Source organism: Ochotona princeps, chromosome 25, assembly GCF_030435755.1.
Source record: "Ochotona princeps isolate mOchPri1 chromosome 25, mOchPri1.hap1, whole genome shotgun sequence".
Lineage (NCBI taxonomy): Eukaryota > Metazoa > Chordata > Mammalia > Lagomorpha > Ochotonidae > Ochotona > Ochotona princeps.
Window position 1 is genome coordinate 32,982,078 of NC_080856.1, and position 19,610 is coordinate 33,001,687.

General features: G+C 40.2%; 1 protein-coding gene and 1 long non-coding RNA gene across 2 annotated transcripts in view; both read right to left on the reverse strand.

The window, feature by feature from the left end:
* Nucleotides 1-19,610, reverse strand: part of LOC131483359 (zinc finger protein 585B-like) — a 759,159-nt gene that overhangs the window by 10,379 nt on the left and 729,170 nt on the right. The window lies entirely within an intron of this gene.
* The window catches only part of LOC131477979 (uncharacterized), a 28,556-nt gene continuing 20,962 nt past the window's right edge, over nt 12,017-19,610 (reverse strand). The window contains exon 3 of the long non-coding RNA XR_009244233.1: nt 12,017-12,034. This is a non-coding gene — a long non-coding RNA (uncharacterized LOC131477979). The remainder of the gene's footprint in view (nt 12,035-19,610) is intronic.

Consider the following 19,610-nt stretch of genomic DNA (forward strand, 5'->3'; position numbering starts at 1 on the left):
TGCTGGGCCCTGTGTTTTCATTTTTATTCCAGTTATTTATTTACTACTTTTAACAATAAAACAGAGTTAATGTAACTGATATATATCATTTTAACAGCATGGTACTTCTTTTCAATCTTCCCTTTTCCCCGGTTATTTTTTTTCATGTGATCACAGTTTTCTTATTTTTTTCTTAACTCATCAAATTTTAATTCAGAGGAAATTTAAGCTTTTTTTTTAAATTACATTGCATTATGTGACACAGTTTGATAGGCTCTGGGATTCACCGACACCTCCCTATTAAAAAAAACCCTACCTTGTTTAGGGTTTTTAACATAAAGTGGTTTTGGATTTTGTCGAAGGCTTTTTCTGCATCTATTGATACTATTATATGATTTTTTGTTCTTCAGTTTTTGGATGTGGTGTATCACATTTATGGATTTCCACATGTTTAACCATCCCTGCATTCCCGGGATAAATCCTACTTGGTCTGGATGAATGATCTGTGTGATGCTTTTTGAATTCTAGGATTTTGTTGAGAATCTTAGCATCAATGTTCATCGTGGAGATCAGTCTGTATTTTTTTCTTCTACCCGGTTTTGTGATTAAAGTGATGTTGGCTTCATAGAATGAGTTTGGAAGAGTTGCTTCCTTTTCTATTATTTTGAAGAGCTTGTAGAGGATTGGAGTTAGCTCTGCTTGGAATGTTTTGTAGAATTCTGTAGTGAAGACACATGGTCCTGGGCTTTTCTTTGTTGGGAGATCTTTAATCATTGACTATTTATTTCTGATTCAGTTTTGGGTTTGTTCAGGTCTTCTGTTGCCTCAGAAGTAAGTCTTGGTAAGTGGTGGAAGTCTAGAACCTTTAGATTTCCGGGTAGTTTTCTGATTTGTTGGAATACAGTTCCTTGTAGGAATTTTTATTTATTTCTTTAGTGATTACACTGTCTGTTGTTATGTTGCCTTTTTCATCTTTGATGCTGCTAATTCTCACTTTTTCTTGTTTTTTTTTTTTCCTTTGTCAGTCGGGCCAGTGGGGAGTCTATTATATTTATCTTCTCAAGAAACCAGCTTTTTGATTCATTGATTTTGTATATAGTTTATTTCTATTTGGTTTATCTCCTCCTTTGTTTTGATAATTTCTTGTTTCCTGTTGTTTGTGGGGTCATTTTGCTGCTGTTTTTCCATTTCCTGGAGGTGTGTGCTAAATTCCTGTATTTGGTGCCTTTCTTGGGCCTTGAGATACGCACCAATTGCAATGAGCTTACCACATAAACTGCGTTAGTGGTGTCCCACAAGTTTTGGAATGTTGTATCTGAGTTTTCATTGGTCTTCATAAATTTTTTTATCTCTTCTTTAATTTCTTCTCTAACCCATTGTTTGTTTAATCGCACATTGCTCAGCCTCCAAGAGTTTATATATTTCCTGGGGCATTTTGAATTGTTAATTTCCAATTTCATTCCGTGGTGGCCTGAAAAGGTGTATGGTATTATTCCGGTTTTTTTGAAGTTAGTTATACTTGCTTTGTTTCCTATCATGTGGTCTATCCTGGAGAAGGTTCCATGCACTGCTGAAAAAAAATGTATAACCTGCGGCCTAGGAATGAAAGGTTCTATAAATGTCTACTAAGTCCAGTTGTTCCATTGTTTGTGTGAGCTCTGTAGTTTCTCTCTTGAGCTTTGGTCTTATTGATCTGTCTATTGGTGTTAACGGGTGTTCACATATGGCAGGATTATTGTATATTCATTTGTATCTCCCTATAAGTCTATAAGTAATTGTTTCACGTAGCTGGGTGCATCTGAATTTGGGGCATAGATGTAAAGGATGGTAATCACTTCATGATGGATCATTCCTTTCCACAATATAAAATGCACTTCCATGTCCTTTTGATGTAGTCACATTGAAGTTTATATCATCTGAAATTGGGACCACTGCACCATCCTTTATTTCTCATCCACTGCGTGAAATATGTTTTTCTATCCCTTCAGTTTCAGTTTCTTACAATATTTTCTGGTTAGATGTGTCTCTTGTAGGCAACAGACACTTGGGTCCTTTTGTTGATCCAATCTATTAATCTATGTCTTTTGACTGATTAATTTAGGCCACTTATGTTAAGAGTTGATACTGATTTATTGCTAATTTGTACTGCCATGTGCGTGTGTTTTTGTGGGTGTTGGTGTCTAATTGTCTTTGCTTAAATGGACTTTAGTGGCAAGGTCTTCCCATTTGCCATACTTGCTTATGGTTTGTTTCTTTTTGGGGGGGGGATAAGCACATTTCTAAGGAGATTTTGTAAGACTGTTTTTGTGCTGGCATATTCTTCTAGTTTCTCCTTGCTAGGGAAATATCTAATTTCATCCTCAAATATAAATGAGATTTTTGCTGGGTACATTATTTTTAGTTGACAGTTGTTCTGTCGCAGGATTTGAAACACTTTATTCCATTCTCTTTTTTTTTTCAAGTGTTTGATCTGAGAAGTCAGCAGTGATCCTGATAGGCCTACCCATAATGTACTACTTTCAGAGTGAAAGTAGATGGAAAATCTTTGTATCCCCTTCTTTCTGTATATCTGCCTCTCAAAAATATACATATATGTGAATTTCCTATGTTTATTGTGAATGATGTTTACATATGTGATCAGGGTGGGAAGGTTCAAGGGTTAAGAAAGTTGACGTGATCATTGCTTCCAAGTTTTCTATTTCTTGTTCCTGTGGAACTGGATCATATTCTGGTTGTTCATTTCCCATCCAGCTCCCTGCTTGTGGCCTCAGAAAGCATCAGACAAGGAGGCTCAAAGCCACGGGACCCTACACCAGAGTGGGAAACCTGGAAGAAATTCCTGGCTTAAGATCAGCTCAGCTCTGGCAGCTCCGGCCATTGCAGCCACTTTGGGATTATACTAGTGGATGCAAGATCTGTCTCTCTTTCATGTAAATCTGAGTTTCCAATCAAAATAAATAACAAAACACATTTAGCAAATTGTACCTTAACAATGGCATTATACTTTTATTTGTAGTCATCAAGATTTCACTCCTCTTCACACATTACAGCACATTCAGTGTGGACTGTGTTCAAGAATTGTTAGATCAATAGTAAACATAGTTACGACACTAAAAACATTATTAAGCTCAATGCATGGTAAAGTTATAGGACAATCTTCCTTTAATTTGTGCATCAGTCACAAATTAAATAAACATGTATTACAGTATAAGTATGACTGTCAACTCAAATGCTACCTGATGGGGACAACTAACAGCCTGCCTGCCTATGACCTGAGGCATGGCTTAGAGCCATGTTTGCAGTACTTGACCTGTGACATGACTGGAAACTCTAAAGGGACAGACATGACTTCTAGTCAATTACAGTGTCATTGTTGTGTGGGATGGCTGTCTGACAATACCCTTTTGCTATCTCTTTTCCTAGGGAGTTGTGCTCACCTTAAAATAAATGGACATGCTCCCTCAGACTATCCCCAGTGGTTCTCGCAGCCCAAGAACACTGACACCTCATCCCCTTGGTGGTTTCGGGCATGTTGGCAGGAAAATCCCCGAGACTCAAAAGCAATAAAAACAGATACCAAAATGGACAAAGAACTAGAAATATTTCTACAAAGAAGATGATCAAAAGGCTAATTAATTCACACAAAAAGATTTTCAGCATGATTGATCATTAAGTGAATGAAAATAGCAACCACAATGATATGCCGCTTTATATCCATTGCAATGTCCTTCATTAAAACAATCAAAGCAAGGATGGCTCAAGCTACCTTCAAGCAGCCAGGTGCTGTTCTGTCCTTCTACCAACCAGACAAAAGCGGCCATTGGGGCTGGGGTTCTCTTTGCGCACATGCCAAGGCCAGGATGGCTCAAGCTGCCTTTAAGCAACCAGACCATGCTGTGCCCTCACCTCAGCCAACATTGGTCAGTGTGGCCCAGGATCCAGTTTGGCACTTAGCCCAGGCCAGAATGGCTCAGTTGCCTTTAAGTAGCAAGGCAGGGCTACGCCCTTCCACCACCAGCCAAGAGGTAACACTGGGCACAAGCTCACGTTTACACTCTCAGCAAAGGCCAACATGTCTGAAGCTGCATTCAAGCAGCTAGGCTGGGATGCTTGATTCCAGGAGCAGGAATTGTGGATTGCTCAGGAGAAGGAGTAAGGGGATGTGTGGGAGGAAGGACCACTGAAGGAGTATGTTGCAGCTGAGGAATGACTTCTGAAGGACTTCTACTGACAAAAGCCACTTTGCTTGCAGGTAAATGAGGGGGCTAACACCTAGTGGTTTGGCAGCTATAACTGAGGACATTTCTGGGTCAGACGAGTACACATGCCCACATGGGAGACCTTAACTGGGATGGTTAACATGGACTACCACCACCCACCAGCAGACTTAGGGTAAGTCTGGGGACCTGTCTGGCAGGGAAAGGTTACATTACTGCCAATGAGTTTCATAGAAGGGGCAGGTAATGTTAAGTTGGGCCATGATACCAACAGGCATGCATAGGAACTAGGTCTGGGGGTAGATCCTGTGGGGACTATGAGGGCTCAACCTGTGGAACTGCATTTCTGAAGGCTGGCTCAAGAGCTGAGAGTTGTAAAGAGCTGAGCTACAAATGACCATGGAACCCTCTGACACTCATGAATACTGGGATTGGGAACAGGGCACACTGGTCCAGGCTGCAGCACAGAGCAGTCTGCTGATTAAAACAACAAGCAAAGGAACCATGGTGGAGGGCAGACCTAGTAGGCGTTATAGGGTGTCACTTTGATTGGGATGCAGTTCCCAACTGGTGTACATGAGAGCTGAATGTGTGATGGGCACACTTGGGCTCCACCACAGCATCCACTGGTTTGCATAAGAGATGGGACTGGAGACAAAACTTATCCAGCAACTGCAACCACCAGTGTGTGTGCATAGGCTGATGTGGGTGACAGACTGAGCTGACCCCATACTGGCAAGTACAAACACAAGTCTATGATCACCTCAGAGAGTTTCTTCAGGGATACTGACCACTGATCCAATGGACACAGAACTCCACAAATTTAGACAAATGTGGAATCTGCGCATTAACTTTGGAGTTCATGTGTCAGAACTGGGCCTAATCATTGGTTGAATGAACATGCTCAGATGCACATAGGGGATGTGGCAGTCTGTTGGAGCGTGCACATGAAGGAGGGTAGAAAAGATTGGACAACTACCCCAGGCAAGCGTTGATACTAAAGATCTGGCTGAATGGAAATTAGTTGGAATGTCAACCAATGGACCGTGGAAGGATTTCCTATGGAAACCACTTGAACAGAACCCTCAGAGCATGCTCCAAATCAGGGACCCTGGAAAATAAGATGGCCATTCCACAATCCAAGGTTCTATTGTGGGGATTCTGGGAGTGGCTTTTATCCTTCTCTCCACCATCCCCCAGACACAAAAAGAAAATTTGGAAACAATGATCTCATCCACTTCCCCCTAATTCTCGATCCTTCCTAGCTTAATCAGTATACACATGTGCATGCATGCTCCCTTCTCAACTGTGTAAACATCATCAAAATAAAATTTCAAAAAAGAACCATAAGAAATGAATTACTGCAGTTCAAGACACACATTCTGGAGCATATTTTTATGGCAACCAAAGCACACTCTTATTTCTAACTATACTTCCCATTGCCAATGAGAAAGAACTGACCATGATCAGAGAAATATAGAAATCAAAAGTTTTCACTTTACATGGTCAACACCTGAACAATAACAACTAAAATGTCAAATAGCTTCCTAAGCACTTATCTCCACATCTCAGAAAAATAAGAAGCCAACTCTAGGAGTAGAAAAAGGAAAAATTCAAAATATAGATTAATGAAGAAATGAATAAAAACTGTATTCAGCAATACTGAAGATAAAGGAAACATTCATTGTTCTTAAAAGGAAAACAAAATCAATAAACTTTTTGCTAGATTAATCAAAAAGTAGGTTCAAGTATATAACATCAAAAAGAAGAGGGACATATTACAATTGGTATCACAGTAGAGGAGTGGATCAGGGCTGTCTGGACAAAGTGGGTTCTGTCACTACTTGTGAGATGAAAGTCAGAGCTGCTGCATTTTTCTTTCTTCATTTTTATAAACATTACTCTAGTGCAAAGCATGATATATAAAACAAAAAGGAAGAGAGACAGAGAGGATGATCTTCCATCTGCTGATTCACTCCCCAAGTGGCCACAATGGACCAAGCTGAGCAGATTTGAAGCCAGGAACCCAGAGCTTCTTCGAGGTCTCCCACACAGGTGCAAGGCCCCATGTTTTGGGCCATCCTCCACTGCTTTCCCATGCCACAATCAGGGAGATGGATGAGAAGTGGGGCTGCCGGGATTAGAACCAGCACCAATACAGAATCACAACATGTGCAAAGCATGGACTTTACCCACTAGGTTATCGTGCCAGGCCCAGCTGCTTTATTTCTGATCCAGCTCCCTTCTAGTGCCCGTGTGAATGCAGAGGATGTCCCAAGTGCTTGATTCCCTGTACTGATCTGGGAGAACTGGGAAGAAGCTTCAATCTGGTCCTGCTTTAACTACCATGGTCACTTGGAAAGGGATAAAGCAGAAGGAAGATCTCTCTAACTTTCCCTCTTTCTCTATAGTTCTGCATTATATATCAATTAAATAATTTTTAAAAGACTTTTTTAGTATTTTATTGCAAAGTTAGATATACAGAGAGGAGAAGAGACAGTGAGGAAGATGTTCCATCCAATGATTCTTTCCCAAAGTGACAGCAATGACCAGAGCTGCGTCGGTCTGGTGCCAGGAACCAGGAAATTCCTCCAGGTCTCCCACACGGGTGCAGGTTTCCTAAGCTTTGGGCCATCCTTGACTGCTTTCTCAGGCCACAAGCAGGGAGTTTGATCAAACAAGGGGCCAACAAGATTAGAATGGGTGCTCATACAAGATCCCAGTGTGTTCAAGGTGAGGACTTTCGCTGCTAGGCCAACGCATCAGGTCTGATAAAATAAGTCTTTACTAGAAAAAAAAAAAAAAAGCATGTGCAATGGGTCGCTAGGGACTGTCAATAGTAGTTTTAAACAAATAAATAATTAAAAAATGCTTAATTTCTGGATACTTAACATTAGGCTGCAAACTGAATGAGAAAGACATCAAAAAACTTGACAAAACCAACAGACAGTTAACAGTGAATCAGGAATAAATCTCTTCAAACCAAAGGTCAACACAAGGTGTCTTCACTACTAGATTCTACCAAATTAACACCAAATTTTCTAGAATTACAGTAAAAAACTAAAACAAAGAAAACCATTCCAAAATTACCCTGAGCCGAACAATATTTGGATTCCTAAACTAGACTGAATCAGCAGTAGGAAGATCTTCAATTATGACTGATGGTTTAAAATAGGTTTAAAAAAAAGATGGAATTGCTCAGTAAAAATGCAATCTCCATTGCTGTACAATTAGTTCTGTATATACTTAATGCTTCTTCAGAAATAATTGCTCGGGGCTTGGCGGCTTGGCCTAGTGGCTAAGGTCCTCGCCTTGATCCCATATGGTCGCTGGTTCTAATCCCGGCAGCTCCACTTCCTCTCTGTCTCTCCTCCTCTCAGTGTATCTGACTTTGTAATAAAAATAAAATAAATCTTTAAAAAAAAAAAAAAAAAAAAAAAAGAAATAATTGCTCATAGTCTAGAAATCTAGCTTAAAATCATTACAATGTCATAGACCAATACACCTGATAAAACAGATGTAAAATTCTTATCATAGCGGCTGGTGGCCTTCTGGGTAACGTCCTCATCTTGCATGCGCTGGGATCCCATGTGGTCCCCAGCAGCCAGCACTTCTCCACTTGGGGAGGAAACCCCATGAGACCTAAGATTTTTCTCTAAGTCTCTCCTCCTGTCTATATATCTGATTTTGAAATAAATAAAATCTTTAATAAAAATATATAACACATGTAAAATAAAAGAAGCATCACAATAATAAGCTCACATAAACTAGCCAAGGTGCACCTAACTAGAGAATGTAGAAAATTGGTCAACAAAGCAAAGATTTCACATAAACAGGATGAAGGACAAGCATCGTTGAAAGCACCTTATAGAAAGCATTAAATGAATTTCTACATTTATTTTGTAATAACATATATGTAAGATGAGGAAATCTACAAATAAATAAATATATCCAAATATACCTCAGTTGTGGTACACAGAAATAGGCCTCAATAAAATAATATCTACAGATAACAAACCTATAGCCATCACACAACTGAATGCCAAAAAACCAAAAGCATTTGCTGTAAGATATGTAACCAAATTAGAATAACTACTTTTTATTATTATGTAATTTAATATTCACCCAAATAAAGTAGAAAAGGAAGTAATACGCACAGAAATAAAAACATACTAAATTAGTATACTAAAAAAGATACTAAACTAATTTTGATTCTAGATTTCATTTGTTTCCCCCGCTCTTATTAATAGTGAAACCTGTAAATGCCAAGAGATTGCATTCAATAATTAAAAACAACAAATTCTTATTTCTTACAAAATAGATGAACATGGATGCAGTGAAATAAAACAAGGCTAATGTAGAAAAAACTAACATGTTATCATATATAAATGTTTAAAAATAGCTGCAGGCTTATAGTTGTGATTTCTACGGGTTGGTAAGAGTGAAGACCAGGGCTAGGAAGGAGGTAGAAAGGTAGCAAAGAGAGACAGAAGGAACAAGATCCAGTGTTCCTTCCCAGTGCGTGGTCACTACAGTTCACAATGATAAGGCAACAGGAACAGAGGACCCTGTGTGCTGTTAATAAATAAATAAATAAATAAATAAATAAATAAATAAATAACATGGAAAGCTTGGGCACCTGCATTACTCAGTCAATGCTATACATATACTTAAATACAATAATGCACCCAGTGATAATATTCAAGTACATGTTGATCAAAATTCACTAGATTTTTCTAAAAATCACAATCATCCCTTCGCACTAAAATTATCTATTTAGAAGATATTAAACACCCCAGCTCTAGGCAGCTGCCTCGTTTGCATTGTACCTAAGTAAGTGTTACACAGGTGGGAGAAAAGTAGCTAAGAGCTGGTAGGCATCCTGGGCCTGGTTAATGCCAAATATGTGTTAACAATACCAGTGTGTCAGCATAGTTGCATATTCTTTTTCTTCTTCTTCTTCTTTTTTTTTTTTTTTTTTAAGATATGTGGGAATAACCTTGGGCTGTGTTAAGGTAGCTGCCAGTAGCATGGTAGCTGCTGGGGGATACCTGAGTCAGCTCACACTCAATACTTGCAGCATTAGCAACAGCCATTGATGCCAACTGCTGCGTCCATTCTGGGATTGCGGGCAGCCAGAGCACCAACTGGCACCAGGCTTCACCTGCTGGCTTCACCCAGAGGCGAGGTTTAAAGTCTTGGGGTGTGGAATTGTTACCTAGGGTCATTCATGGATAAGGCCACTGTACGTGTAGGTAAGAAATGAATTCTGAGGGATTCCCAGTGACAGGGCCACTGCACTTGTAGGAAAATGAGGGGACTGAGACATGGTGGTTTGGAGGGGAGAGACCAGAAGCACTGTATGGGTCAGACTGATACACTAGCCCAAATGGGAGTCCTGAGTAGGAATTCTCTTAGTAAGGAATACTGCTAGTCCATGCAAAAGTTAGGGCTGGGAATCTGTCAGACAAGGCTAGATCCCACTGCCTGACTGAATGTTGGAACAGGGATGGGTCAGGTTAGGCAGGGCAATGATATTAGCATGTAGGAGATCCAGGTTCAGAAGTAGATTCTGTGGGGGATATGTGGGCCTAAACCTGTGGAAATGCAAGTCCCACTGGTTAGCTCAAGAGCTGGGAGGGTGATGAGTTGAGCTAGGTGTGATCATAGAACCTGTCAACATTCACGGGTACAGACATCGAGAATAATCCGGCCACTTCCAGGCTACAGCACCAGCATATGCATCCTAAAAGAGCGTGTGCAGCAGGACAGACCGCAACAATCATAAGCTCACACAAGGCCAAAATGGAGGAGCAGGCTATGCCGGGCAAGGGCCTAGCACCCACTGGCATGAGTGAGATCCGGGTCTGGGAGTAGGCAGAGTGGGAGAACTTGGGAAAATCTCCTGCTTGGTCATAGGTCCTGCTGGTGAGCACAGAATCCAGGTCTGGGGGTTGGGCAAGGTGGGCAAGTTGGGCAACTTAGTTCCACCTTTTGGCAAACATGTGGGCTGGTTTTGCAAGGGGGCAGACCAGGCAGGGAAAAAAATTTTACCTCACCAGCAAGTGAAGAACCTTGGCCAGAGCACAGGTCATTCCAGAGTAGGGTGTCACATCTACCAGTTTTCATGGGCCAGGGATTGATAAAGACTGAGCAGGTCCAGGTTACAGTACCCACCAGCAAGAGTTGGGACTGGGGCAGGCTGGGTGTGGCCAGGCTCCAGCAATTGAAAGCAAAGGCCAAGACAGGTGAGTGACTATGCCAAGCTGGGTCAGAGAAACCACTAGCACAAGCAAGATCTATGCCTGGAAACAGGCCTGGCTTGGGAGCTAATGCTTTACCCTGACTAGGTTGTGGTTCCTACTGGTAAATGTGAGGGCCAGAGTAGGGGCTGTTATCAGGTCTGGACATGACTGCAGTGTCTTTTGGCACAAGTGTGGACTAGGTCTGGTGTATGCCACACTGAGCTACACTCCAGCACACACTGGTGCTCGTGAGAACAAGACTTAATGCAAGATGGACTAGGCTACATCTCTCCCTGTTGAGCTATGCATGAGCTGTGTCTGGATGTGGACGGGCCTGGACTGAGCTGTAATATCCAACAGAAAAAAACAGAATAGGTTGAGGGGCAATCAGGAAAGGCCACTGTTCCTGCTTAGACAGGATATCGATGAAGTAGGGCTGGACCATGGACCCACTGATCTAGCATTGGGATAAGTTCTCATGGAGGAGCTTGTGCAATTCCTCTGTTGGAACACAGTCCCTGTATTTGACAGCAAGAACCACGACAGGGAACAGTCTACACCAGGCCAGGTTTATGGTACCCAAGGGCATGCCTTTGGCTCAGGTCAGGGGCAAACTAACCTTGAACCTAGATGAAAAGGTACTTACACTGCTTTTACAATGTCACTATTCACTTCACAGGAACAATGACAGAAAAACAGGTTTTGTGCAGTTGTTTTTTTTTTTTTGAATGTGTTTACTAGCTGTGTCTGTGTCAGACTGACTCCAGGTCTCCCTCTTGTATCTCACATGTGGGTGTGACATATGCAAGTCCTTATACCACCACCACATGCTTCTCTGATGCATTAGTAGGAGGCTGGATTGAGAGGAAGGAGTAGCCAGGACTAGAATCAGGTGCATTGTAATTACATGCATTCAGCCCACCATACTGACACACCCTTACACTGTTTTATTCATTTTAATACAGCTGTCAACTTATTGTCAATATATCTCAGACAGGGCAAATTGCAGTCATCTAGTGGCTTATGTCCTCGCGTTGAACATGCCAGGATTCCATATTGGCACCAGTTCTGATCCTGTCAGCTCCACTTCCCATCCAGCTCCCTGCTTGTGGCCTGGGAAAGCAGTCAAGGACGGCCCAAAGCCTTGGGACCCTGCACCCATGTGGGAGACCCAGAAGAATATTTGGGCTCCTGGCTTCATTTTGGCAAGCATGGACCATTTCAGTCACTTGGGGAGTGAATCATTGGATGGAAGATCTTCCTCTCTGTCTCTCTTTATCTCTGTAGATCTAATTTTACAACAAAAATAAATAAATCTTTTAAAAGAATATATAAATCTTTAAATAGATAGATAGATAGATAGATAAAAAACAGAAAACCTTTAGAAGAAGTTTCAATCAGCTTTGACAGTTCCAATGTTTAGTTATCGAAATTTTACCTTCTTTCTCTCACATTTTTTTTCATTTGCTTTAAAATTAACATCATGCTCCTCAAATACAATGTAAAGCCAGCTGAGAAGTAAACAAACAACTTACTGAAGGTGTGTTGGTGTTCTCCAGCCTGGGAAGCATGGAGCAGGCTGCAGGGCTACACCTGCAAGAGAAGGTGGAGACAGGGAGTTATGCATTGGTCTTGATTGTTCCTAGCCTCTTCAGTGGTTCCCACTGTGCTAAGCAACGTCAACTTGGAGACAGACACAGTGGATGGAGAAATAAAAGCCGTCAGCTTACCTGGGCAAGAATAGTGCCTTACAAGTGACAAGGAGGCATCCTTGAAATAGTATGAATAATTTCAATAATCGGCAGTGATTAAAGTCAAGTAATCATTAGGTCAATGCAAACAATTGCTATTTATTTAAAAGTAATGTTACTGGGCCTGACACTGTAGCCTAGTGTGTAAATTCCTCACCTTGCACATACAGGGATCCCATATAGATGCTGCTCATATGTTGGCTGCTATATCCCATCAAGCACCCTACTTGTGGCCTATGAAAGCAGTCAAGCACCGCCCAATACCTTGTGAGACTGCACCCGTATGGGAGACTCACAAGAAGCTCCTGGCTCCTGGCTTCCATTTGGTTCAGCTCCAACCACTGTGGTGACCTGGGGAGTGAGGCAGCAGATGGAAGATCTTTCTGTCTCTGGTACTGTAAATCTGACTTTCCAATGAAAAATTTTAACAAATTATAAAATCATAATATTACTGCATTTGCACTAACATTTTTTTTAAAGATTTATTTTTATTACAAAGTCAGATATACACAGAGGAGAGACAGATAGGAAGATCTTCCATCCAATGAATCACTCCCCAAGTGAGCCACAGCAGGCCGGTGTGTGCCAATCTGAAGCCGGGAACCAGGAAACTCTTCCAGGTCTCCCACGTGTGTGCAATGTCCCAATGCATTGGGCCGTCATTGACTCCTTTCCCAGGCCACAAGCAGGGAGCTGGATGGGAAGTGGAGCTGCCAGGATTAGAACCAGTGCCCATATGGGATCCCGGGGAGTTCAAGGTGAGGACTTTAGCTGCTAGGCCATGCCGCCAGGCCCAGCACTAACTTATTTTTTCAACAAGTATTGTTCACATTACAAAATAGTATAGAAAAACCATATTGTCACTAAAATCTATGTTTCAGAAAAATAACTGGATGCTGTTAAGTACTTCAATGTTTGTACATTCAAAGTAATTCTGTCTATAACTATATGTGAAAATTGAATATAATAGTTAATCTATAAAGTTTTCTAGTAATTGTTCCAAATGAAAGTTCCCACGTCTTCAATAACACTTCCCAGTTCCTAAACCCTCAACAATACTTGACTTTGCCATTTCATTTGCCTTAGCCCATAGGACATCCATAAATATGATAGCAACATAGTTTGAGAAATCCTTTTATTTTACCTGATTAAATAGTTACATTAGACAACAGCAAGAGATAATCATGAGACTCGAATGAGTGAATGTCATGAACCAGGAAGCTGGGCTGCTGTTTGGGATAGATCATATCTGATACCCAAATGCCTTATTTATGCCTACTGGTCATGTAACACTTCCAATGCAGTATCCTGCTACTGTGCCTGGAACACAGTGGGTGGATTCCAAGAACACCCTGGGAAACCTAGATGCATTCCTGTTGCTGGACTAAGCATGGCAAGACCCTGACATCTTGGAATGAATCAACCCACTGATGGAACATTACTCTTCTCTCTCTGCAATTTACCTTTCAAACATACATAGTATTTTAAAAAATGAGTGCAAATAAACAAACTATCTAGAACAACATATTTTAAGTTGATATGTGGATATATTTTTGTGGGTAATAAAGAATTACATTTCAAATTCAATTCAGAGAACTTCACAGACACTTCTACAACTGACATTTTTAAACATATTTGGACACTCTATTTCTTTTATTTCCCTATATTTTTCTTTTAATGTATTTTTTGCATTTAATTTATTTATTTCATTTTAGGACACAGTTTCATAGGCTCTGGGATTCCCCCACCCCTATAAAAAACCCCCTCCATATTGAACTCATCCATATTGTTACAGTAGTACAGATCGTATCCAGTCATGACTCCTTCACTGCGGGCATGGACCATGCAGAGAGTCCAGCATCTTATTGTCCAGATTAATTCAACAGTGTCATTGAGAAACCATCCCTGGTCTGAAAGTAGAACTGGCAGAATATCATCCCCTCCAATGAAAGGCCACTACCCTTCTACAACCCTTCCAAACTCATTCTATGAAGTCAACATCACCTGAATCCCAAAACCGACAAGAGAATTAACAGAGAAGAAAAACTACAGACTGATCTCCCTGATGAACACTGCTGCTAAGATCCTCAACAAAATCCTATCTAATGGAATTCAAACAAACAAACAGATCATTCATCACATCAAGTAGGATTCATACCAGGAATGCAGGGATGGTTCAACATTCGTAAATCCATAAATGTAATACAAAACATCCAAACACTGAAGAACAAAAGTCATAATAATATCAATAGATGCAGAAAAAGCTTTCAACAAAATCCAACACCACTTCATGCTAAAAACTCTAAACAAGGTAGGCATGGAAGGAAATACCCACAACACAGTCAGAGCAATATATGAAATACCCAGCATCATACTGAAAGGGGGAAAATTGGAACCCTTTACACAGAGATCTGGAACAAGACAAGCGTGCCCACTATCACAACTGCTATTCAACATAGTACTACAAGTACTCACAAAGGCTATTAGATAAGAAAAAGAAACCAAAGGAATTGAAATGGGAAATGAAGTGGTCAAGCTTTTACTATTTGTAGATGATATGATCCTATGCATACAAAATACAAAAGACTCAATACAGAGGCTGCTAAAATAGAAGGAAGTTTGGTAGAGTGGCAGGGTATTTTTAATTTTATGATACAATGCCATGGGCTCTGAGGTTTCCTTTATCCCTTGGCACTGGAATATTCTATGCAGGATGACCAGCAGTGATCTAACACACTACACCATATGCAAGCACCCAAGGTTAGGCTTTTTGAATCATTACTACTAAAAATATTCCCAAGTACCATTGGTATTTGATCACAGATTTTTTAAAAAGTATTCATTTTGTAACCCATTCCTCAAAAGACAAGCACATTAATGGTTCCTTTCCCCAAAAACTCAGGACTTGAAACAATCACTGTAATTCTTGTAACTGATGTGTGACCATCCCTTCTGGTTACTTATATTCAAATGCAAAACACTCTATAGAGGAAAACCACGTTTAATGTGGATTGGAGTTTGACATAGTAAAATACACTTGAAAATTTTGAAATGATTTATTGCATTCTTTTACAATGTCAAAAATCACTTAAAAACTCACCAGATAATTTATAAATTAAACTCATCGTACTTCAATGATGACCATCACCACCATCAATTTTCAACTATTTTTACCTTCTAACAACTGTTGGAGTTGATCATAGTGGTAAAGTTTCTGCTTGGTACCAACACAACCCAGAGTGCCTGGTTTGAATACAAGCACCATGCCTGATTCCATTACAGCTGCCTGCACAAATCCACACCAAGGCAACACTGAATTGTGAAGTGTAAGCACACATTTCAGTTATGTTGAATATTTAGATTTAACACATAGCTTCCAACTAGTAACAATTATTTATTTACTTGGAATGCAAAAAGAGCTTACTTCTGGTGGTTCATGCTACACATTTACGAGAGCCAAGCTGAGTCAAGCCAAAATTAGAAAGGAGGAACTCCTTTTTTCTCACAGATTTATTATTATTATTATTTTTGGAAAGTCAGATATACTGATGAGTCAAGGCAAAGCTAGAAATGAGGAATTCTATCCATGCTTCCATAGGGATAGTTAGAAACCCAGTTTGGTGGGATCTTTTTGCTGTCTATCCAGGAAGTTGCTAATTAAAAGTAGCCAAATCCTGAGCAAGAATTCTTGAAAGATAATATGGGTATTGACATCACTTGATAAATTTGCTCTACTGCCATACATGCCTCTTTAGTACCCAGTTTTAACTTACTCTAATATGGTACAACAATTTGGGTAGGGAACCAGCTTCTGAAAGTACTCTCTCTCTTCATGCTCTCTGTCTTGGCCTCTAAAACACAAACACACAACAACATGGCAGCAGCATCCTGTGGCTAAGCATCCACCATCTGTGCTGTCACCCAATATGGATGCTGCTTCAACTTGGGCTGCTCTGCTTACAATCCAGCTCCCTGCTAATGGCTAGGAAAGAAGTAAGGATGGTCCAAGTCCTTGAGCACCTGTGCTTATGTTGGAAGGCTAGGATAAACTCCAAGCTCTTAACTAGCACCAGCCACCTTCAGCTAGTGAGGACAGTTAGGGAGTGAACCACCAGATGGTAGATCCCTCTCTGTCTCTGCTTCCTTCTCTGTAATGCTGCCTTTCAAATAAAAATACATTTTAAAAGAATGTTTAGTTCAAAAAAGAAAAAGAAATGAAGCCCAGTCCTCTCTGGACTTCTCCCTAATACCTTTAATACTTCCAATCCAAAGTCACTGCAAATGTGCTGCTTTTTATAGAGATTCACCCACAGTGGACACTGCATATGGTGAAGATGGGATCTAGGTGTCCTCAGGATCAATAAAGAGCTGCAACACCACCCATGCAGGCCCAGAACCCATACCTCTCAGCACCACTCAGCCTGAGCATGGTTCTGGCAGCAGGCAACTGAGCACAGAAAAAGCAGAGATGTCATCTTCTGGCAGTCAGCAGGAGGTGGAGGGCTGTGTTCTCAGTTGCAATTGCCTGGAGTGCAGTTTGCACTTGATCTGGTCATGATGTAGCAGAGAAAGGGGAGGAATGAGTTCTAACTTCAAATAAAACTAAGTCTTTCTACCTTGATCAAATCTTGAGTTTTCTTCAAATATGTTTTTAAAAGAAGGTAATTATCAGAAACTATGTTAACTGAGAATGTTTCAAAATGCCTTAGGTTCCTTTAGAAAAGGATGCACATGGACACAGGAAACACCACGGGAGGGCACAGGAAGATAGAGACTTTTAAGTCGGCCAGGGAGTGACCTCAGTGGAAACTAAATCTCTTACCACCTTGCTCTGAAACTTTCAACAATTAGAAGAATACGATATTAATTACTTTGATTCAAGACACATTCTATAGTATAGTTTATGACTACCAAATTTTCAACTATCCTTCTTCCTGCCAATGAGAAAGAACCCGTCATCAGAGCAATATAGAAACCAAAGGTTATGATTTTAGATGCCTAACAATTAAAAGAACAACAGCAACAACAAAAAGTCAAATAAGCAACTTAAGTACTGATCTCAAAGGCCCAGGAAAATAAAAAAAATCTAGGAGTAGTAAATGGAAATTGGAATTAAAGATTGGTGAAGAAATGAATAAACTAGATTAGGCAATACTGAAGACAATGGAAATACTGATTCTTTAAAAAGACAAAATTAATAAACCTTTAGCTAGATTAAGAAAAAGTAGGGTCCTGCATGGTGGACTAGCAGCCAAAGTCCTCGTGTGGCAAGAGTTAAGATACGATATGGGCACTGGTTCTGATCCTGGCAGCCCTGATTCACATCCATCTCCCTGCTTGTGGGCTGGGAAAGCAGTCGAGAATGGACCAAAGCCTTGGAACCCTGGACCTGTGTGAGAGAATCAGAAGAAGCTCCTGGCTTCTGGTTTTGGATCAGAGCTGCTCAGGCTGCTGTGGTCACTTGGGAAGTGAATCAAAGGATGGAAGATCTTCCTCTCTCTCCTCCTCTGGGTATATCCAAGTTTCCAATGAAAAGAAAATAAATCCTAGGTGTTGTAGCCTAGCAGCTAAAGTCCTCACCTTGAAGGCACCGGGATCACATATGGATGCAGGTTTTAAATCCAGCAGTCCCACTTGCCATCCAGCTCCTTGTCTGAGGCCTGAGAAAGCAGTCAGGATGGCCCAAAGCCTTGGGACCCTGGACATGTGTGGGAGACCCAGAAGAGCGCTCTGCTCCTAACTTCGGATTGGCACAGCATAGGCCATTGCAGTAACTTGGGTGTGAATCATCGGAAAGGAAAATATTTCTGCCTCTCCTACTCTTTGTATATATATACCTGACTTGGCAATAAAGATAAATAAATCTTTAAAATAAAATGAATCTGAAAAAGAAAGAAAAAAGGTAGATTGAAGAACAAAAAAGGAGAAATGGAACATATTAAAACTGCTCTCATAGGAGTATAGATGAATCTCATCCTTTATCGCAGATAGAGAAAAAATGTGGAAATAATACTCTTACCCACTTTCCTGTAGCCCTTGAACCTTTCTGCCATAATTATGTAAGATTGTCAACAATAAAGAGAGCGAAAAAAAGAAGTAGTAGTATAATGGATCAGGGCTATCTGGACCAAGTGGGTTCCGCCACTGCTTGTGATGTGACCATCCCATGTGGATGCCACTCCAAGTCCTTGTTTCTTCACTTCTGATCCAGGTCCCTGCTAATGCATGTTGAAATTCAGAGGATGTCCCAAGGGCTTAGTCCCTCTGCTGATGTGGGGGAACTGGAAAAATCTAATGATTGCTGGTTTCAACCTGGTCGTGCTTTAGCCATTACGGTCACTTGGAGAGGGATAAAGCAAATGGAGATCTCGCTTTCTAACTCTCCCTCTTTCTCTGTAACTATACCATTCATACTGATAAAATTTATCTTTACTGGGAAAAGAAAAGAAAAAAGAATGAAAGAAATGCAATTGATTACTAGGGATTACCAACAGTAATGATAAACAAATAAGTTGTAAATCATCTCTGGATACTTAGTATTAGCTGACAAAAGCGCATCAGAAAGACACTAAAAGCTGACAAAGCCAACAGTAAGTAACAATGAATCAGAAACACAATCTCTTCAAACCAAATGTCAACACCAGGTGTTTCCACTAGTAATTTATACCAAATTAACACCAAATTTTCTACAACTATTGTAAAACACTAAAAAGGAAAAAAACAGTTCCAAACTTACCGTGGGCCTAACAATATTTAGATTCCAAAACTAGACTGAATCAACAGTGGGTGACTTAAATTACATCTGGCTGTGTTTTATTTAAACTGAGAAACACAATGTAATTGCTCAGTCAAAATGCAATCTCTATTGTAGCATGAGTAGTCATCCGTGTATTTATTTTTAGTGTTTCTTCTAAATTACCTTGTTAACCATAAATCTAGTTTATAAAAATCATAAACCAGTATGCTTAATAAAAACAAAGGTAAAATTCCTTACATAATACACATAAAGTGAATTCAACACCAATATATGCACACATGATAATCAAAGTGCATCTAGCCCGAGGATGTAGAAAATGGGGCAACAAATGCAAATCAACACACCAAATACTTCACACAAGCAGGATGAAGGATAAGCATTATTGAAACCATCTTATTGAAAACATGCAGTAAAATGCTTCATTTAATAATGTACATATATAAGTTGAACAAACCAAAATTTCAAAGATAACTCAATTGGAGGTATATTGATATATTTCCTTCAAGATTGCAATCAAATAATAATGCCAACTTTTCATGTTATTCAATTTAATATTTTCCCCAAGAAAGTAAATAACAAAAGGAAATAAAATGCACAGAAATAGGAAGCAAGAGACTCAACTTTGTTTGCTTTTGAATTCTTTCCCTGACTTTGTTGATAA